General features: G+C 47.7%; 1 protein-coding gene across 1 annotated transcript in view; it reads left to right on the forward strand.

Annotated features, from left to right (window-relative positions):
* The window catches only part of LOC141145678 (uncharacterized), a 703163-nt gene that overhangs the window by 479013 nt on the left and 203021 nt on the right, over positions 1–21129 (forward strand). The gene's annotated exons all lie outside the window — the stretch shown is intronic.

The raw sequence follows: 21129 nt of genomic DNA on the forward strand, positions 1-21129 counted from the left end.
GGAAGGAGGTCTTGCTCTGTAATAAAATGCAGCTTTCCTTAACAAGTGTTGTTTCCCATTGTAGAAGAAAAGCCGGTCCTGCCCGGTCCTTGTCATCACCGAATGATAAATCTGTGTTTTATTCTGTAGAAGAAGTCGATGGATTCCGGAGATCTGACAGTCCCAGCAGAACCCAGCGAGAGCCTCGTAATGGAGACCACCTCAAAACTCCCGTGCTGCCGATGGCCAATAATTACGGATTGCATGGTACGTTAATGGAGGTGACACTTTGGGGTCTATTTATAAAAGAATCTCCAGAACTATTCATCCAGCACTACTCCATGTACATTCGTTCTGTACGAGGGATCCAGCGGGTGGGAGGATGGGGAAAAATCGAATGTTCTTCAGGTGTTTTCTCTTTGGGACGAATGTTCTAATGATTATTAATAACATAAATCAGCGGGCGCCGCCTCTCCCCTGCAGATGGAATGAGCGCTAATAGATTATGAAATGTATATAAAAGTATTATGCATGAAATAAAAGTACGGAGAATTCAGTGAAGAAACTGAACGTTCTTTTTCTGGAGAAGAAACACTTTGTGATGATCCAGAAGCAGCAGAAAGAGCGAGAACTCTGGAGCTCCGCCCACTTTTATTCCATAAAGTATTTTATGGACGGAGGAATCTGTTTCTTTCTTTTTTTAAATAGCCGGCTGGCCGATCAAAAAAAACACGACCGATCTTTGGCCATCTTTATTGGATTACAATTTGATAGATGAGCCACAGGATAATAATCACATAGACTGGTGATGGTGATAATAATCATATGGAATCATCATCATCAATCCATCAACATTTGGTTAATTCTCCCAGAACGAATGTACATGAAGTTTCTCAGGACGAATATCTGTACACATTTTCTATAAATAGACCCGTCATGTCTGTGGGGTCGTCTGCCGCCATCTTCTGACTGATCCGTCACTTTACTAATACCGATCATCTCTTCCCTCTCCACAGAACTGTCCAGGAACAGCTCCAATTAACCCGCTTCCATCCCATAACATCACCGTCGATGATGAGGTAATCGGGGGTTCTATGTGTTATTCCTGGGGGGGACATCAGGAAATTCTGCCCCCTCCCCCTCAGAGTGATATTTCATTGTCTAGTAGACTGACCCCTTTATACATCCCTACCTACTACTTCCTGTACATCACTGAGGGGGGTGTGACCCCTGGCATGAGATTTCCCTTCACTTCCTGTCCCATATACACAACAGGAAGTCACAGGATGCCGGGAATGCGATTGTCATAGGACACGCAATCCAAACTGTTCAGTGATGTCCAAATCGCGTATTTACGAAAAATTACCAGCCGGAAAAAATGCAGTTTTATAAATGAATCAAAACAATGAAATGAATAAACAACTTCAAGAAATAAAACTTTGGAAGCCTCCATCACACCAGAGTCCTCATCAGAGTCCCTCCTTACATCAGGGTCCCCATCAGAGTCCCTCCTTTACATCAGGGTCCCCATCAGAGTCCCTCCTTACATCAGGGTCCCCATCAGAGTTCCTCCTTACATCAGGGTCCCTGTCACGCAGACCATGTACCTGAGATGAGACCGAAGTAGTGGGGAGGCCTCCCTTGCACCTCGGGTCCCTGAAGAATCTGGAGATGGAGACAGAGACTTGGTGGACACTGAGTGGCAGGAGTGCCAGGGGTGCGGAGCACCGTGCAAGCCTTAGTCCGTCAAGTCAAGTCTAGTTTGGCAACGAAGAATAAAAGGGTTAATCAGAAGAAGAATGGTCGAGATCCAAGTCAGGGTCAGTTCCAATCTGGCAGCTGAGTACAAAAGGGGCAAAGAAGTAGAATGGTCAAGGTACAAATCCGAGGTCATTGGCAAGCTGCAATGAACTTAGGGCCCAATTTCTTGGAGGGACAGGCCAACTTCAAATGCCTGGTAGACAGCCAAACCTTGTCTCCCGGTTGAAGATCAAGGTCCCCCTTGTGCCTTGGCCATGGTATCCTTTAGGAGCTCTAAGTTGTTGTGTAGAAACTCTACTCTGTTCCAGACAGCCGGGACCGAAGCGGAACCTGGACAAAGGTGAAGAAACAACGAAGGTACTGTTCAAGAGTTTGGTTCGTGCATTCCGTTTGTCCGTTGGTCTGAGGGTGGTAGGCCAAAGAGTAGTGGTTCTCGATGTCTAGAGCAAGACAGAGCTCCTTCCATAATGTAGAGGTGAATTGGACCCCACGATCCGATACAATATTGTTGGGGACCCCATGGAGGCGTATGATCTCCTTGATAAAAGCCTGAGCTGTTTCTGGGGAGGAAGGAGTGCCAATCATAGGAATAAAATGAGCCATTTTTGTACGGCGGTCCACAACAACAAATATGGATGTAAACCCATCAGAGGGTGGTAGCTCCACTATGTAATCCATGCTGATCTGTTCCCAGGGTCTAGAGGGAGCAGGCAGGGGGCATAGGAAACCGCATGATTTATTATTTTCAGTTTTGTTGTGATTGTATATGGGGCCGAAATTGACAAAAGTGTGGCAGTTTGCCTCTCGGGAAAGTGAAAAAACAAGGATGTCATCTAAGTACACTATCATGAAAAGGTCAAGAAAATCCCGAAAGATGTTGTTCACCAAGTGTTGGAAAGTTGCTTGGGCGTTACACAGCCCAAATGGCATGACCAGATACTCAAAATGGCCAAACCTAGTACAAAAGGCCGTTTTCCATTCATCGCCCTCTCTTATCTATATTAAATTGTGGGCCCCCCGTAGGTCCAATTTAGAGAAGACCTTGGCGGTGCGGAACCTCTGAACGAGCTCAGGGACTAGAGGCAACAGGTATCGATTCTTGATTGTGATACTGTTCTTTTCTCTATAGTCGATACATGGTCTTAAAGAATGGTCCTTGTTTTCCAGAAAGAAGAGTCCAGTGCCAGCAGGAGAGGTAGAGGGCCGGATGAACCCTTCCCTAAGATTGTCATCAATGTATTTTCGGAAAGAAATCTAATTCAGGCTCAGAGAGTGGGAAGATCCTCCCAAATGGTATTGCAGAACCAGGAAGAAGCTCAATGGGGCAATCATACGGCCAGTGAGGCGGTAGGGATTCAGCCCCCTTCTTGTCGAAGACGTCCAGGAAGTCTCTGTAAACCTGGGGGAGAAGATTGTTGTCATCTGTGGAAAGGGGATGAACTGTCAAACAGGCTCGTTGTGGGAAACAGTGGTGTAAGCAATAGGGTGAGCGAAAAGACAAAACTTCAGTGGACCAATCAATCTGTGGCTGGTGCTGTCGAAGCCACGGTAACCCCAAAATAACCGGAAAAATGGGGGAAGAAATCATGTCCAGCTGAAGATCTTGCCAATGGTCTGCTTTGGTGGTGGCCAATATGAGGGTGGTCTCATGGGTTATTGGACCCGAGGTTGATGTGGAGCCTCTGCCAGATGAACGGTAAATGGCTGGGGCTTCTTGCATAGTGGGATTCCATACTTTTTGGAGAAATGGATGTCAATAAAGCAGCTGCAAGCCCCAGAGCCAATAATGGCTGCTACTCGGATTATCGGTACCGATATCTGTAAAAAGAGGCAGAGAGTGAGATGCGAGGATTTAACAACGTACGGCGAAACAAATGTGGGTTCGATCCACTTACTTGGCCTAATGGGACATCCCTGAAGAAAGTGTCCTCTACAATACAGGCATAGATTGTTCAGGCGACGGCGTTGTCGCTCTTCGGGTGTCAGGGGTGCACGAACTAAGCCAAGTTGCCTCGATTCTGCGTCATGAATTGGGGTTGATACGTGGGTCTCAGGGTGGTCTCTGGTGTGGAGCCATGGGTACTCGTGGGAGCATCCATGTGGGACGGGCCATACCGGATCATTCCCTGCGACATTCTCTGAGTCTACGATCAAGCTGGATAGCCAACTGAATTGTGGGTTCCAATGTATCCTCTGAAGAGAAGGTCCTAGGCTGTAAGGTAAAGTAAAGCCGACAGGAGTTCCTGAACTTGTGGTGAACCCTTGAAAAGCTTTCTGGCAAAGGAACCCATGGTTCAGGAGCTGTAGTAGAGATGGGCTGCTCCATAGCTATAACAGGTGGTTCTGCAGGGCTCAGAACTGAGGTATTGGCCATTGCAGTCAGCCGACCTTCCAGTTAAAAGTACCACTCTTGTATGGACGTCAGGGCCTGAGACACAGAGGCAACTTGTTGGCACAGGGCCTCGAAGGCGGAAGCACTCCCCTCAGTCTCAGACATGGCTGGAATATTCTGTCACGTGGGCCACGTACCTGAGATGAGACCGAAGTAGTGGGGAGACCTCCCTTGCACCTCAGGTCCTTGAAGCCTCTGGAGATCGAGACAGAGACTTGGTGGACACCGAGTGGCACGGGTGCCAGGGGTGCAGAGCACTGTGCAAGCCTTAGTCCGTGTCACGGGCATGGCCAGAGCGGAGGCTGTTGGAGAGGACTGTGTGCAAGCCTGTTGCCCACCGATTATGGGCCCTAGCATTTGAGGTGAATGAGAAATCCAGTCTGAACTGTATTAATCGGACTCAGTCATGTATATATTGTATGGGGACTCCTTACTGTATATTTGTGTCCCTGAAGAGGGAGGGGGGATTCCTCCAGCAGCCCCCTGCTGATAAGACTGATTCATTCTGCTGGGACACATCCTGTGAGGAGATGCTGGTGTTATCAACATGTGTTTATGTTAATTGAGAGAGCTGATCACATTAGCCACCAGCCCTGGCTAATAGACGAATGGTCTAGGCTGAGGAGGGGGGAGATTGTTGTTTGTATTGTTAATTGTATTAATGTGTGAAGCTCGGTGCCCACAAGACTGTCATCTGGTCTGGGTACATTTTGTAGTAAATTAGGTCATGTTAATTAGGTTAGCTTTGAGTCATCCCTGCTGTATAAAGGTCTGTGAGATCTCAAAATAAAGACAGTTCTGATGTACTCCAAGACTGGTGTTGTCTAGTTCTTGGGGTTCCTATGGCCAGATCCATTGGACTCGTGTTCCAGAACTTAGGAAGCGGTATATGACGGAAGCACTCAAGCGGAGTGTGGGACGTTCCGTGACATTGGTGGCAAGCAGCGGGAAAGCTTCCTGAAGTCTGAAGTCTGGGACATCCAAACCTCCAACTGGATCCAAGATCAGCATAGCAGACTTCAGTCACCCCAGCGGAGATATGGACCTGGCATCAGAATTCCCGGGGCTGCTGCGGATCATCCTTTCAACGTACACCAGGACTGTGTCTGAGGATGAATACCTGGAGCTCAGGCAGCTGATTCGGGTGGAGCTCTGGATTGCAGCCCTCCGTCTCGCTGGTATAAAACAGGGCAAGTGCTTTCCAACCCAAGAGCAACGGGCCAGTGACCAACGGGCATTGCGGATGGCATTCCTGGGAGAGCAGCCCCAGGAGCAATGGGTGACTGAGTTGGACAGGTTGGTCCAGCAGGAGATAGAGCTGGACAATCGATATCGGGCTCTGCAATGGCACGCAGAGGAGGGATATTTAGGGGAGACAACAGAATGCTCTCCGGAGGGATATGACTTTGGCGGCCCTGGATTGCTGTGGGAGAACCTTACAGATCTTTTTATGTTTGGCGATGAAGGGGAACCTGACCTTGAGGACATGAGAGACTATAGAGAGTCTATGCTCGGTCTTGCAGGGGTCTCAGAGCTCAAACCTGATCTGGACCATTTGCTAAGGAAGGAGCAGCATCTGGAAAGGGCATACAGGAAACTGCTAGAACAAGTTCAGCAGCATGCCAGAGAATCGGCAGTGGAAAATCCGGAGATTGCTGTCCCCAAACCTGAAGTGCTGACAACAGGGCAGAGCTCTGCTAACCTCTGTCCAGAAATGATAACATCTTCTGGGTTCCATGGACAGGAGATGGTGAACCCCTATTCCCCGACATCAGTTGCAGAGACATGGGATTTGATAGACTTTTCTGCTGAGGAAGAACAACCTGATGAGCCTCCAGCAGAAGAGCTGCTATCAGGGCCAAAGTTCACTGTGTTCTGCCCAGCACCAACAGTGGCTTCGGCCTTCCTGAGAGAAGAGGTAGTCGGCCTTTCTCCCACAACACTGACAGGGACATGTGATTTTCTGCCAGCAGCATCTATGGAGTTAAAACAAACTTCTCCAGCTGAAGATCTGGTAACTGAACAGAGGGTCCAAGACCTCTGTCCCACACTTTTACCACTTCCAGAGACTGGGGATTTAATAGACATTTCTGTAGAGGAGGAACCACCTAGCAAACCCCCAGCAGAAGTGCTGGCAACCGGACAGAGGGTCCAAGACCTCTGCCCCACACCTGCAGCAATTGTGGAGGCTCAGGGTGAGAAGATGGCAATCACTTCCCAGCAGCAGATACAGGGGGAGAAGGGAGAGGAGGTGTGTGTTGTCCCTCCCCAACAGTTGGCCAGGGTGGAGGAAGTGGGCTTTCCTCCCCAGCAAAGATCCGTGTACCTGGGAGACAGTACCATCGACATGTCGTCCCAGCAGCCAGATGAGGGAATGGAAAAGGAAGCAGCCGGCTCACCTCCCCAATGGCAGCTACACAGTTTGGGAGTGGAGGAAGCCAGCTGCCTGCCCCAACAGTTAGCCGGAGCAGAGGATGCGGAGTCCCCAGCAGAAGTGCTGGCAACAGGGCAGAGTGCTACCAACCTCTGCCCAGCACCGGCAACAACTACAGAGTTCCAGGGAGGCGGGGCAGTCGGCCTCCCTCTCCAACAGTTAGCCGGAACAGATGGTGTGGGGTTTCCAGCAGAAGGGCTGGCAACAGGGCCGAGGACTGCTGGACTCTGCCCTCAACTAACAGAGGATGGATTTCCTGTGAAGGTGGATGGAACTTCAGTCTCCACCTGTATACCCCAGGGATGCTGGGCAGTGGGCCCAGATCCCCAACAGCATGACAGAGTGAGCCCAGTCACCCTGTCTTCTCTCCAGCGGCAGATATGTTCTCTGAGAGAGGCAGAGGATGGCTGGGTGAGTAATGCACTGTTTGGGATAATTTGTTTGGGGTACTGTGTGGGTACAGGCAGTAGAGGACTGGAGCTGTTTACTAACTTCGGAGTCAACCCGTCTGGGGTCTCCTCCTGTGTTAGTCTCCTGCCGAAAGGGGAGAAATGTCACGGGCATGGCCAGAGCGGAGGCTGTTGGAGAGGACTGTGTGCAAGCCTGTTGCCCACCGATTATGGGCCCTAGCATTTGAGGTGAATGAGAAATCCAGTCTGAACTGTATTAATCGGACTCAGTCATGTATATATTGTATGGGGACTCCTTACTGTATATTTGTGTCCCTGAAGAGGGAGGGGGGATTCCTCCAGCAGCCCCCTGCTGATAAGACTGATTCATTCTGCTGGGACACATCCTGTGAGGAGATGCTGGTGTTATCAACATGTGTTTATGTTAATTGAGAGAGCTGATCACATTAGCCACCAGCCCTGGCTAATAGACGAATGGTCTAGGCTGAGGAGGGGGGAGATTGTTGTTTGTATTGTTAATTGTATTAATGTGTGAAGCTCGGTGCCCACAAGACTGTCATCTGGTCTGGGTACATTTTGTAGTAAATTAGGTCATGTTAATTAGGTTAGCTTTGAGTCATCCCTGCTGTATAAAGGTCTGTGAGATCTCAAAATAAAGACAGTTCTGATGTACTCCAAGACTGGTGTTGTCTAGTTCTTGGGGTTCCTATGGCCAGATCCATTGGACTCGTGTTCCAGAACTTAGGAAGCGGTATATGACGGAAGCACTCAAGCGGAGTGTGGGACGTTCCGTGACAGTCCGAGATCCGAGCTGAGGTCAAATCCAGTTTGGCAACGAAGTATAAAAGGGTTAATCGGAAGAAGAATGGTCGAGATCCAAGCCGGGGTCGGTTCCAATCTGGCAGCTAAGTACAAAAGGGACAAAGAAGTAGAATGGTTAAGGTACAAAAGCTGAGGTCAATGGCAAGCAGCAATCAAGAGTAGTCAAATAGATTTCAAGGACACAACAAGTTCAGACAGATCACACACTAGCACAGGAACAAGGGGGGACTGAAGATAATCCAGCAATTTGCAGTGTCTGGGCTGGGCTTATATAGGGAAGTTTGAGGTCACTTCCTGGGCGCCTCCTGGGCATTTTCCTGCCTTTTTCCATCAGGTTGAGGTCACTTCCTGTGCGCCTCCTGGGCATTTTCCTGCCTTTTTCCATCAGGTTGAGATCACTTCCTGTGCGCCTCCTGGGCATTTTCCTGCCTTTTTCCATCAGGTCTTCTTCGCAGGTGCTTGTTGGCGCACTGAGGCGTCTTTGGGGCATGCTTAGTTGGCACGGATTTCCTCTTGTGGCCATGCGCCATTGGTGCATGCGTAGTAAGTCCTGGACTCTTACAGTCCCGATCAGAGTCCCCCCTCCCCTTACATCAGGGTCCCCATCAGAGTCCCACCTTATATTAGGGTCCCAATCAGAGTCCCCCCTGGAACAGACAGAATCTGGAGCCGCTCTGCATAGTGTTGTGGAATTTTTTTATTCATGTATGTTGTCAGATGTCCCCCGGTGTCAGTTTTCCTGTAACACATGCATGCGAGCGTATTCACCCATACAGACGTTGGTGGAAGACCATTGGCTGTGGAAACCATCCCATGGACACAACAGATCTGTTTGCTCTTTTAGTGATGTTCATGTATGCCTCACCAAGAGACTGGCCACCTCATGGCGATCGCATTAACACTCCTAGCAAGCAGATCTGCATACATGGGAACCATAGCATAAGCATACAAAATGATGGCCCACTGAGCCATGGTAGAGAACGGCTCGGGTCGATGGTAGCGGTGGGAATGTGCACACGATCGTGTTCAGAGCCATGTAAGTAGTTTTCAAATTGTGAGACACAAAGTGTCTCACAATAAGCTGACCGCATGGCTCTGCACACGACCGTCTGCACAAGTCACTGCAGGAATTCTATTTGAATACATACATGTGTGTGATTGGTTCTTTTGAAAGAATACAAGTGTCTGATTGGCTGATTCTGAAGCCACCACCTTCTTTTGTTATTCATGTTTATAGTAGAAATAAAAGCAGTAGAGCATTCTATGGAGGATTCTGCTAAGCTCAACGTGATACCAGCGTCTGTCTGTGTTACTTGGAGATATACAAGCGCGCTTTCCCGGCATTATACAAGAGAGCCATGATTGTGCTTATTAGCGCACAGAATTCTTAGCTTATAGGGGAAGCTTTATTTAATCCCCAACAATAGTAGCCAATCAGCCTTTAGCTTCAGCTTGTTCAGTTTAGCTTTAAAATGAAAGCTAGAAGTTGATTGGTTGTTCTGGATTTTGGCTTCTCCACTCTTAGTAGATTTCCCTCAATGTGTTCATTGCGCCCCCTGGAGGCGGGTACAGGAGCCATACTGAAGGAGGGGTCTTAGCATACTGGTCATTACTCCCTATGACCCCCAGCCCTCCCGTCCTGTCATCAGACCCGCCCATGTGTGTGCGGTGATCTCTGTGCTGGGCAGGTGACAGGGACATCATTGGATACAAGATAACAATCGACTATATGTATCCCTGGAGGGGGGAGGGGATGGAGGTTTTGCTCTGTAATAAAATGCAGCTTTCCTTAACAAGTGTTGTTTCCCATTGTAGAAGAAAAGCCGGTCCTGCCCGGTCCTTGTCATCACCGAATGATAAATCTGTGTTTTATTCTGTAGAAGTCGATGGATTCCGGAGATCTGACAGTCCCAGCAGAACCCAGCGAGATCCTCATAATGGAGACCACCTCACTCCGGTGCTGCCGATGGCCATTAATGAAGCCTTGCAAGGTACGGGAATGGAGGCGACACTTTGGGGTCTATTTATAAAAGAATCTCCAGAACTATTCGTCCAGCACTACTCCATGTACATTCGTTCTGTACGAGGGATCCAGCGGGTGGGAGGATGGGGAAAAATCGAACGTTCTTCAGGTGTTTTCTCTTTGGAACGAATATTCTTATGATTATTAATAACATAAATCAGCGGGCGCCGCCTCTCGCCTGCAGATGGAATGAGCGCTAATAGATTATGAAATGTATATAAAAGTATTATGCATGAAATAAAAGTACGGAGAATTCAGTGAAGAAACTGAACGTTCTTTTTCTGGAGAAGAAACACTTTGTGATGATCCGGAAGCAGCAGAAAGAGCGAGAACTCTGGAGCTCCGCCCACTTTTATTCCATAAAGTATTTTGTGGACGGAGGAATCTGTTCCTTTGTTTTTATTTAATTAGCCGGCTGGCCGATCAAAAAAAACACGACCGATCTTTGGCCATCTTTATTGGATTACAATTTGATAGATGAGCCACAGGATAATAATCCCATAGACTGGTGATGGTGATAATAATCATATGGAATCATCATCATCAATCCATCAACATTTGGTTAATTCTCCCAGAACGAATGTACATGAAGTTTCTCAGGACGAATATCTGTACACATTTTCTATAATGAGACCCGTCATGTCTGTGGGGTCGTCTGCCGCCATCTTCTGACAGATCCGTCACTTTACTAATACCGATCATCTCTTCCCTCTCCACAGAAATGTCCAGGAATGGGTTCAGGAACAGAATCAGTCAATAACATCACCACCGATGATGAGGTAATCGGGGGTTCTATGTGTTATTCCCGGGGGGGTGACATCAGGAAATTCTGCCCCCTCCCCCTCAGAGTGATATTTCATTGTCTAGTAGACTGACCCCTTTATACATCCCTACCTACTACTTCCTGTACAACACTGAGGGGGGGGGGGTGTGACCCCTGACAGGAGATTTCCCTTCACTTCCTGTCCCATATTGTAATATTGTTTTCTTGCACAGAGCTCAAAATTTCAAGTCCTGAGCTACTAGCCAGACCTCAAGGGTTACTTGCCACCAGTTGCTCCGCCCAACCCCTACCCTGCCCCGCCCGCCCCTAATCCCGCCCTTAAACTGGCCCCTAAACCCGCCCTCACAAAATGACACTTAAATGTTTTATGCAGAGCTAAGTTATAAAAATATTAACAACTTTATCTGTGTCCGCCAATGCAGCTTGTCCAGGGAACTTTGACACATGTCACCCGTCCTAGGATTGGACGGGTGATCTGTCTATCATAGTCCTGGAAAAAGAGGAGGGGCTTATGTGACGGCGCACAGCGGGGGAACACACAGCTATTGAAATGAAAGCTGTGATGTTCCCTGCTCTGATCATCTAGCTGACGGCTCTCCTCTATTTCCCTTTGTGATCGGCGGTGCTCGCCACCCCCCCGCTCCCAGGCAGCCCTTCTCACCAGCCCTCAAAATCCACTCGCAAAATGCGAGCGGGCGAGTGGAATTTTTGAGGGCTGTTCTACCTGATCCTTTTGTGTGCGGTCATTTACTGACTCTTGTGGGTGTTAGCCGTCTTCTTCAGGTGTTTTAAGCTGTTAATTTGACCCATCCATTGTTAAAATACAACCACACTAAGCGAGTGTGTCCCGTGTGTCCAGACGGCGGTTTTATGTGCAACTCACCCCCCGTACAGTGCAGCAAGTTCTAAACATCTGATGCCTGTGAGAGCACTCAGACCACGGCCGATCACTCGCACTCCAGCTCCTCCATTCAGTAAACATCTTAGATTATTTCCAGCAAGGGCAAGGCGTTCTGTGATTGGAGTATGGGAGATTGTGTTGTGTATCCACCCCCTCCTCCAATCACAGGGTGCCTTGCATGAAGTTGGGGGTAAGTTGCAATTGTCATACAAATTGATTGTAAGGTTTCTTCCACTGGAGATATTCGATGATGTTGGGAAATTGAAGGATTAATTGTGAATGGAAGGGGGAGACATTTTTTTGGGGTGATATAAAGTTGCCCAGATGGCAGCACAGACATCTCTCCTGAGGAAGTCATATTCAAATTCAATGTGCTGAGTGGGGAGGGTTGGTGATGTGATGCGACGGGGTTGCAGGAAAGAAATTTGCTCCGTCTATGGCCGGCCTTACTCTCCCAACTTGTCGTCATTAGTGATGAAGAAGTAGAATGGTCAAGGTACAAATCCGAGGTCAATGGCAAGCAGCAATTAATCCAGCAATTTGGCAGTGTCTGGGCTGGGCTTATATAGGGAAGTTTGAGGTCACTTCCTGTGCATCTCCTGGGCATTTTCCTGCCTTTTTCCATCAGGTTGAGGTCACTTCCTGTGCGCCTCCTGGGCATTTTCCCGCCTTTTTCCATCAGGTTGAGGTCACTTCCTGTGCGCCTCCTGGGCATTTTCCTGCCTTTTTCCATCAGGTCTTCTGCGCAGGTGCGATTGGCGCACTGAGGCGTCTTTGGCGCATGCTCAGTTGGCACGGATTTCCTCTTGTGGCCATGCACCATTGGTGCATGCGTAGTAAGCCCTGGACTCTTACAGTCCCGATCAGAGTCCCCCCTCCCCTTACATCGGGGTCCCGATCAGAGTCCCCCCTCCCCTTACATCAGGGTCAGCATCAGAGTCCCACCTTACTTTATGGTCCCGATCAGAGTCCCCCCCTGGAGCAGACAGAATCTGGAGCCGCTCTGCATAGTGTTGTGGAAATTTTTATTCATGTATGCTGTCAGATGTCCCCCGGTGTCAGTTTTCCTGTAATACGTTCATGTGAGGGTATTCGCACATAGACGTTGGTGGAAGACCATTGGCTGCGGAAACCATCCCGTGGACACAACAGATCTGTTTGCTCTTTTAGTGATGTTCATGTATGCCTCACCAAGAGATTGGCCACCTCATGGCGATCGCATTAGCGCTCCTAGCAAGCAGATCTGCGTACATGGGAACCATAGCATAATTATACAAAAATGATGGCCCACTGAGCCATGATAGAGTACGGCTCGGGTCGATGGTAGCGGTGGGAATGTGCACACGATCGTGTTCAGAGCCATGTAAGTAGTGTTCAAATTGTGAGACACAAAGGTGACAGGGACATCATTCTATATAAAATAACGATCGACTATATGTATCCCTGGAGGGGGGAGGGGATGGAGGTCTTGCTCTGTAATAAAATGCGGTTTTGCTTTACAAGTGTTGTTTCCCATTGTAGAAGAAAAGCTGGTCCTGCCCGGTCCTTGTCATCACCGAATGATAAATCTGTGTTTTATTCTGTAGAAGTCGATGGATTCCGGAGATCTGACAGTCCCAGCAAAACCCAGCGAGAGCCTCATAATGGAGACCACCACAAAACTCCCGTGCTGCCAATGGCCAATAATGGGGCCTTGCAAGGTACGGGAATGGAGGTGACACTTTGGGGTCTATTTATAAAATAATCTCCAGAACTATTCGTCCAGCACTACTCCATGTACATTTGTTCTGTACGAGGGATCCAGCGGGTGGGAGGATGGGGAAAAATCGAACGTTCTTCAGGTGTTTTCTCTTTGGAACGAATGTTCTTATGATTATTAATAACATAAATCAGTGGGCGCCACCTCTCACCTGCAGATGGAATGAACGCTAATAGATTATGAAATGTATATAAAAGTATTATGCATGAAATAAAAGAGAATTCAGTGAAGAAACTGAACGTTCTTTTTCTGGAGAAGAAACACTTTGTGATGATCCAGAAGCAGCAGAAAGAGCGAGAACTCTGGAGCTCCGCCCACTTTTATTCCATAAAGTATTTTGTGGACGGAGGAATCTGTTCCTTTCTTTTTTTTAATTAGCCGGCTGGCCGATCAAAAAAAACACGACCGATGTTTGGCCATTTTTATTGGATTACAATTACATAGATGAGCCACAGGATAATAATCACATAGACTGGTGATGGTGATAATAATCATATGGAATCATCATCATCAATCCATCAACAGTTGGTTAATTCTCCCAGAACGAATGTACATGAAGTTTCTCAGGACGAATATCTGTACACATTTTCTATAACTAGACCCGTCATGTCTGTGGGGTCGTCTGCCGCCATCTTCTGACAGATCCGTCACTTTACTAATACCGATCATCTCTTCCCTCTCCACAGAACTGTCCAAGAATGGATCCAATTTCCCGGCTTCCCATGACATCACCGCCGATGATGAGGTAATCGGGGGTTCTATGTGTTATTCCTGAGGGGGACATCAAGAAATTCTGCCCTTCCCCCTCAGAGGGGGCAGGAATACTCTCCTAACTTGTCGTCATTAGTGATGGCTGAACACCCCCCCAGTTCGGTTCCCACCAGAACTCCCAAACAGGGAATAAGATCAGCCCGAGCCGCAAACCCTATTAAAGTCTATGGGGACATAAAAAGAGAAAAGGGCGCACCAGCCATGTGCATTATCTTTTGTAAAACATTTATTAAATAAAATGATAAAGGAAATTACTCACAAGCAGTAAAAAATCATGTGCCATAAACCTTGGACATCAACTTGCAACAAGTGGTATAGATGATGAACAAAACCTTCCAAAGGTGTTTCCGAGGAATATATACACTGCCCGCTTACGCGTTTCGAAGGGCTCATCCCTTCTTCATCAGAGCTCAGCAGTGATCACTGCTGAGCTCTGATGAAGAAGGGATGAGCCCTTCGAAACGCGTAAGCGGGCAGTGTATATATTCCTCGGAAACACCTTTGGAAGGTTTTGTTCATCATCTATACCACTTGTTGCAAGTTGATGTCCAAGGTTTATGGCACATGATTTTTTACTGCTTGTGAGTAATTTCCTTTATCATTTTATTTAATAAATGTTTTACAAAAGATAATGCACATGGCTGGTGCGCCCTTTTCTCTTTTTATGTCTTTGTTTGCTAGGATTCCCCATCCTTGAGGGCAGCAAGGCCAGTGTGTTCCTTCTATATTGGGTCGACCACTTGTGCGCAGGAGTCATTTTCTGTTTTTATAAAGTCTATGGGACCTGAACATGAAAAATCAAAAGTCCCCATTTTGAAGGTTATATGTAAGTAATTGGCCATAAAAGGGAGATAGGTGCCTGGGTACTGCCCTGGGGGACATATATCTGTAGCACCCTCTACCTAAAGGTAGGTGCTAGAGTAGTATTTTTCTAGCTGCAGGGCCCAAGTGCAGGCAAATTTAACCAGGCCTATACTTTAGGCTGGGCCTGGTTGTTGTGATTTGGGACTGGGAGTGATCAGTGTAGTGGGGGGTTGTCGCCACCTGTACTTTGGCTCAGAGATGCCTTCTCTGCTTTCAGATGGATTATTCTGGAAGGGAAGTTGGACTTGAGACCTGAGTGGCAGGCAGCTCATGTGAGGAGCCCTGACCAATCATTAACTTGCATTGGCAGGGGGCAGGCCTCTCATATAAGCTGACGCCACATGCTTCCAGAGAGGAGCTCTGCGGAGCAGAAAGACAGCATGGAGTGTTGAGGTGCTGTTCCATGCGTCCCCACGTGGGGAAGCGGTGGATACGGAGGAGGGATGGAGGAACCGCTGGGATGGAGCTAAAGATAAGGATCTTCATCTTTAAGGAGGCATCAGGCTGCTGTGACCGGGGAACACAGGACTTTGATGTAAAGAAGATTAAGCAAAGGAAATAGCAGTCAAGCGGAGGAGAGTGGAGCAGCATTCTGTGACCAGGGACACAGAACTGTTCTGGAGGAGAAGGTCAGTGTAACAGAAGAAGAGAAACTTGTCAGAGCAGTGTAGAATGCTGTGGCCGGGGAACACAGCATTGTTAGTGATGGACTGGCTGGAATCAGTAGTCTGTTTATTGCCATGTGTCAGGTTATCGGGGGGGAGATGCCGTGTCATCTCTGGCCTGGTTAGCACATTGGTAATGCCTTCCAAAGATTGGGTGACTGTTAGATTTATGGAGGCTGGAGGGAGCAGCTGTGTGCAGCTCTGGCTCTTTGATTCATGAAGACAACATCATTCTAGTCTACAAGTAGGAAATGGTTCTTCTTGTTCCATTGGAAGTGAAGCGAGTAACTCAGTCAGTAAAGGATTTACACAAAGAAAAGCAGAAACAGTCAGTAAAGCAGTTAATCCACAGAAATACAAAGATACAAGGCCAAGGCCACAAGTAATTTCAAGAATGTGCTGTATCATGGGCATCTCATATTTCCCTTTTCCCCATCCAAGTTGTAACCCACAATAAAAGCAACAAAATTGAGAAAATTGACTGTTCATTGTCTTTAAAATGTTGAATGGGGGGTTGGCAGCAGTGTGAGTGGCGGATGCTAGTAAGGAAAACAGCAGCCCTTACGAGGATACCGCTACATATCAATGCAAACATTTTTTTTAAAAACAATTGTTTTTTCAGGAGCAGTGATTTTAATGAATAATACAGTATACAATAAAAATGAAAAATTCCTTTATCTATAGTGCCTGGGGAGTCCCCTTAGTGTGCCTGTAAAGTGACACATTTCTACCATGTATAGAACCTGCTGCAGCAAAACTGACATTTCTAAAGAAAAATTAAATAAAATTTAAATTGACTCGTGGTTGCAAGCCAATACAAAAACCCCCATAAAAAAAACAGTGGGGGGTTCCCCTTCCCAGTCCATGCCAGGCCCTGTTGGTCTGGTATGGATTTTAAGGGGAACTCCCATGCCAAAATTTAAAAAAAAATGGTGTGGGGCACCCTTAAAATCCATACCAGCCCCCTATCCGAGCATGCAGGTCAGGAAAGGGAGGGGACAAACGAACGCCCCTCCCCCACTCCTGAACCATACTAAGGCTACTTTCACACTGAAGTGCCACTAGAACAGCGCTAAAGCGTCGGTCGTTTTTGCGGTGCTTTTGCCGCATTTTAGCAGCGCTTTTTGAGTGCTAGCGGGCCGTTTTATTTTAGGTCGCGTGACAACGGGACCTTAAAAAATGAACAAACAAGGACCTGTTTTGCGGCGCTTTTAAATCCCTTTTAAGGCGCCTTCAACGATTTCAATGGACAGGGGCATTTTGGGAGTGCTATTTATAGCGCTCCCAAGCTGCCCCAAAGATGCTGCTTGCAGGACTTTTCCTAACATCCCGCAAGCGCACCGCACCAGTGTGAAAGCACACATTGAAGTGAATGGGGAGGCAGTTTTCAGGGTCTATTTCTATTGCTAAAACGATTGAAAAATGCCTTCAGTGTGAAAGGGGTCTTATACTGGAGCATACAGAATCTGGAGCCGCTCTGCATAGTAACTAATCAGCCTCTAGCTTCAGTTTGTTCAGTTTAGCTTTAAAAATGAAAGCTAGAAGTTGATTGGTTGTTCTGGATTCTGGCTGCACCACTCTTAGTAGATTTCCCTCAATGTGTCCATTGCGCCCCTGGAGGTGGGTACATGGGCCATGCTGGAGGCGGGGTCTTGGCATACTGGTTATTACTCCTTATGACCCCGAGCCCTCCCATCCTGTCATCAGTCCCGCCCATGTGTGTGCGGTGATCTCTGTGCCGCGCAGGTGACAGGAACATCATTCTATATAAAATAACGATCGACTATATGTATCCCTGGAGGGGGGAGGGGAAGGAGGTTTTGCTCTGTAATAAAATGCAGTTTTCCTTAACAAATGTTGTTTCCCATTGTAGAAGAAAAGCCGGTCCTGCCCGGTCCTTGTCATCACCGAATGATAAATCTGTGTTTTATTCTGTAGAAGAAGTCGATGGATTCCGGAGATCTGACAGTCCCAGCAGAACCCAGCGAGAGCCTCATAATGGAGACCACCACAAAACTCCCGTGCTGCCGGTGGCCATTAAGGCCCCCTTGCAAGGTACGGGAATGGAGGTGACACTTTGGGGTCTATTTATAAAAGAATCTCCAGAACTATTCGTCCAGCACTACTCCATGTACATTCGTTCTGTACGAGGGATCCAGCGGGTTGAAGGATGGGGAAAAATCGAACGTTCTTCAGGTGTTTTCTCTTTGGGACGAATATTCTTATGATTATTAATAATATAAATCAGCGGGCGCCGCCTCTCCCCTGCAGATGGAATGAGCGCTAATAGATTATTAAATGTATATAAAAGTATTATGCATGAAATAAAAGTACGGAGAATTCAGTGAAGAAACTGAACGTTCTTTTTCTGGAGAAGAAACACTTTGTGATGATCCAGAAGCAGCAGAAAGAGCGAGAACTCTGGAGCTCCGCCCACTTTTATTCCATAAAGTATTTTGTGGACGGAGGAATCTGTTCCTTTCTTTTTTTTTAATCAGCCGGCTGGCCGATCAAAAAAAACACGACCGATCTTTGGCCATCTTTATTGGATTACAATTTGATAGATGAGCCACAGGATAATAATCCCATAGACTGGTGATGGTGATAATAATCATATGGAATCATCATCATCATCAATCCATCAACATTTGGTTAATTCTCCCAGAACGAATGTACATGAAATTTCTCAGGACGAATATCTGTACACATTTTCTATAAATAGACCCGTCATGTCTGTGGAGTCGTCTGCCGCCATCTTCTGACAGATCCATCACTTTACTAATACCGATCATCTCTTCCCTCTCCACAGAACTGTACAGGAGGGGGTTCAGGATTAGAATCAGCCGATGACATCACCGCTGATGATGAGGTAATCGGGGGTTCTATGTGTTATTCCCGGGGGGGACATCAGGAAATTTTCACCCCTCCCCCTCAGAGTGATATTTCATTGTCTAGTAGACTGACCCCTTTATAGTAGACTGACCTACTACATCCCTACTTACTACTTCCTACAGTGTTGTTCCGTACAACACTGAGGGGGGTATGACCCCTGACAGGAGATTTACCTTCACTTCCTGTCCCAGATCCACAACAGGAAGTCACAGGATGCCGGGAATATGCGGTTGTCGTAGGACACGCCCTCCAAACCGTTCAGTGACGTCCATAGGTGTGCGCAGCCTAATGCATTAGGGTGTGCACCCTTAAGCTCAAACGTACATGCATGTGTATGTATCTACATATATACGACCCCGGCACATTGATCTCCCTGCTGGCACAGTGAAAGAGAAAAGGATAAACACTTCTCTTATGGCAGAGCCGGTAAGAGGGAGATCTTTCCCATGTTCCTGTTGCTACACAGAACAATAACAGTAATGCGCATGGGGGGATTAGGGTGTGCCTGGGCACACCCGGCACACCCTGTGCGCACGTCTATGGAGACGTCCAAACCGTGTATTTACCAAAAATTACCAGCCGGAAAAAATGCAGTTTTATAAATGAATCAAAACAATGAAATAAATAAATAACTTCAAGTAATAACATTGTAGAAGCCTCCATCACACCAGAGTCCTCATCAGAGTCCCTCCTTACATCAGGGCTCCCCCCTGGAGCAGACAGAATCTGGAGCCGCTCTGCATAGTAACCAATCAGCCTTTAGCTTCAGTTTGTTCCGTTTAGCTTTAAAAATGAAAGCTAGAAGTTGATTGGTTGTTCTAGATTTTGGCTTCTCCACTCCTAGTAGATTCCCCTCTGTGTGTTCATTGGGCCCCCTGGAGGTGGGTACATGGGCCATACTGGAGGCGGGGTCTTGGCATACTGATCATTACTTCCTATGACCCCGAGCCCTCCCGTTCTGTCATCAGACCCACCCATGTGTGTGCGGTGATCTCTGTGCCACGCAGGTGACAGGAACATCATTCTATATAAAATAATGATCGACTATATGTATCCCTGGAGTGGGGAGGGGATGGAGGTCTTGCTCTGTAATAAAATGCAGTTTTGCTTTAAAAGTGTGACATGGGAATTTATAGATCGGCAACTTTTATCCTCATAGTGATTAGTGGTTCCAAATTAATAATAAATACCGCAGTAGGGAACAGACACAAAAGATACACTCAGCATCTTTCCAAATAACTGTTCTCCTTTATTATGATACAATTGAAGGTTTTTATACACATGATTATGTAGGTATCACATTAATATTACAATTGTACATTTATGGTAACAAGGGGCGTAACATAGGCAGGCTAATTCCAATCAGGACTCAAAAGAATGTAAACATTTACTGAAAACATTAGTGCTGTATACAAAATAGAATACAATTATATACAGAACTTACAAATTTACTTTACAGTCTCCTCTCTTTTGATCAATATTTTGATCACTAACCATACCTGCTATCACCTTTACCTGGAACCTCCACACACTTAGGTGAAGGTAGTCCTGGCCAAAGAGGCAAAAACTCCATTGTGGAGAAAATAATAGCTGAGCAACTTTTTTTCATTGTGAAAAACAAATAATTGATAAGACATATGGCCTGAATGTGCCAGAATGGCCTTCTAGCTGAATTGTGGGCATGCTGACTTATCAGCATAACACAGACAATTCTAAATAAAATGGAAGACGTACAAAAGACAAATATGACTGAGGAGACCATTGGATAGTGTCCGCCCTGTAGTGCGCAGTCGCTGAGGAGACCATTGGATAGTGTCCGCCCTGTAGTGCGCAGTCGCTGAGGAGACCATCGGATAGTGTCCGACCTGTAGTGCGCAGGCGCTGAGGAGGCCATTGGATAGTGTCCGCCCTGTAGTGCGCAGGCGCTGAGGAGACCATCGTATAGTGCCCGCCCTGAAGTGCGCAGGCGCTGAGGAGACCATTGGATAGTGTCCGCCCTGTGGTGCGCAGGTGCTAAGGGGACCATCGGATAGTGTCCGCCCTGTAGTGCGCAGGCGCTGAGGAGACCATCGGATAGTGTCCGCCCTGTAGTGCGCAGGCACTGAGGAGACCATCGGATAGTGTCCGCCCTGTAGTGCGCAGGCGCTGAGGAGACCATCGGATAGAGTCCGCCCTGTAGTGCGCAGGCGCTGAGGAGACCATCGGATAGTGTCCGCCCTGTAGTGCGCAGGCGCTGAGGAGACCATCGGATAGAGTCCGCCCTGTAGTGCGCAGGCGCTGAGGAGACCATCGTATAGTGCCCGCCCTGTAGTGCGCAGGCGCTGAGGAGACCATTGGATAGTGTCCGCCCTGTAGTGCGCAGGCGCTGAGGAGACCATCGGATAGTGTCCGCCCTGTAGTGCGCAGGCGCTGAGGAGACCATCGGATAGTGTCCGCCCTGTAGTGCGCAGGCGCTGAGGAGACCATTGGATAGTGTCCGCCCTGTAGTGCGCAGGCGCTGAGGAGACCATCGGATAGTGTCCACCCTGTAGTGCGCAGGCGCTGAGGAGACCATCGGGTAGTGTCCGCCCTGTAGTGTGCAGGCGCTGAGGAGACCATCATATAGTTTCCGCCCTGTAGTGCGCAGGCGCTGAGGAGACCATCGGATAGTGTCCACCCTGTAGTGCGCAGGC

The sequence above is a fragment of the Aquarana catesbeiana genome, linkage group LG05 (genome assembly GCF_042186555.1).
Source record: "Aquarana catesbeiana isolate 2022-GZ linkage group LG05, ASM4218655v1, whole genome shotgun sequence".
In the NCBI taxonomy this organism is placed as follows: domain Eukaryota; kingdom Metazoa; phylum Chordata; class Amphibia; order Anura; family Ranidae; genus Aquarana; species Aquarana catesbeiana.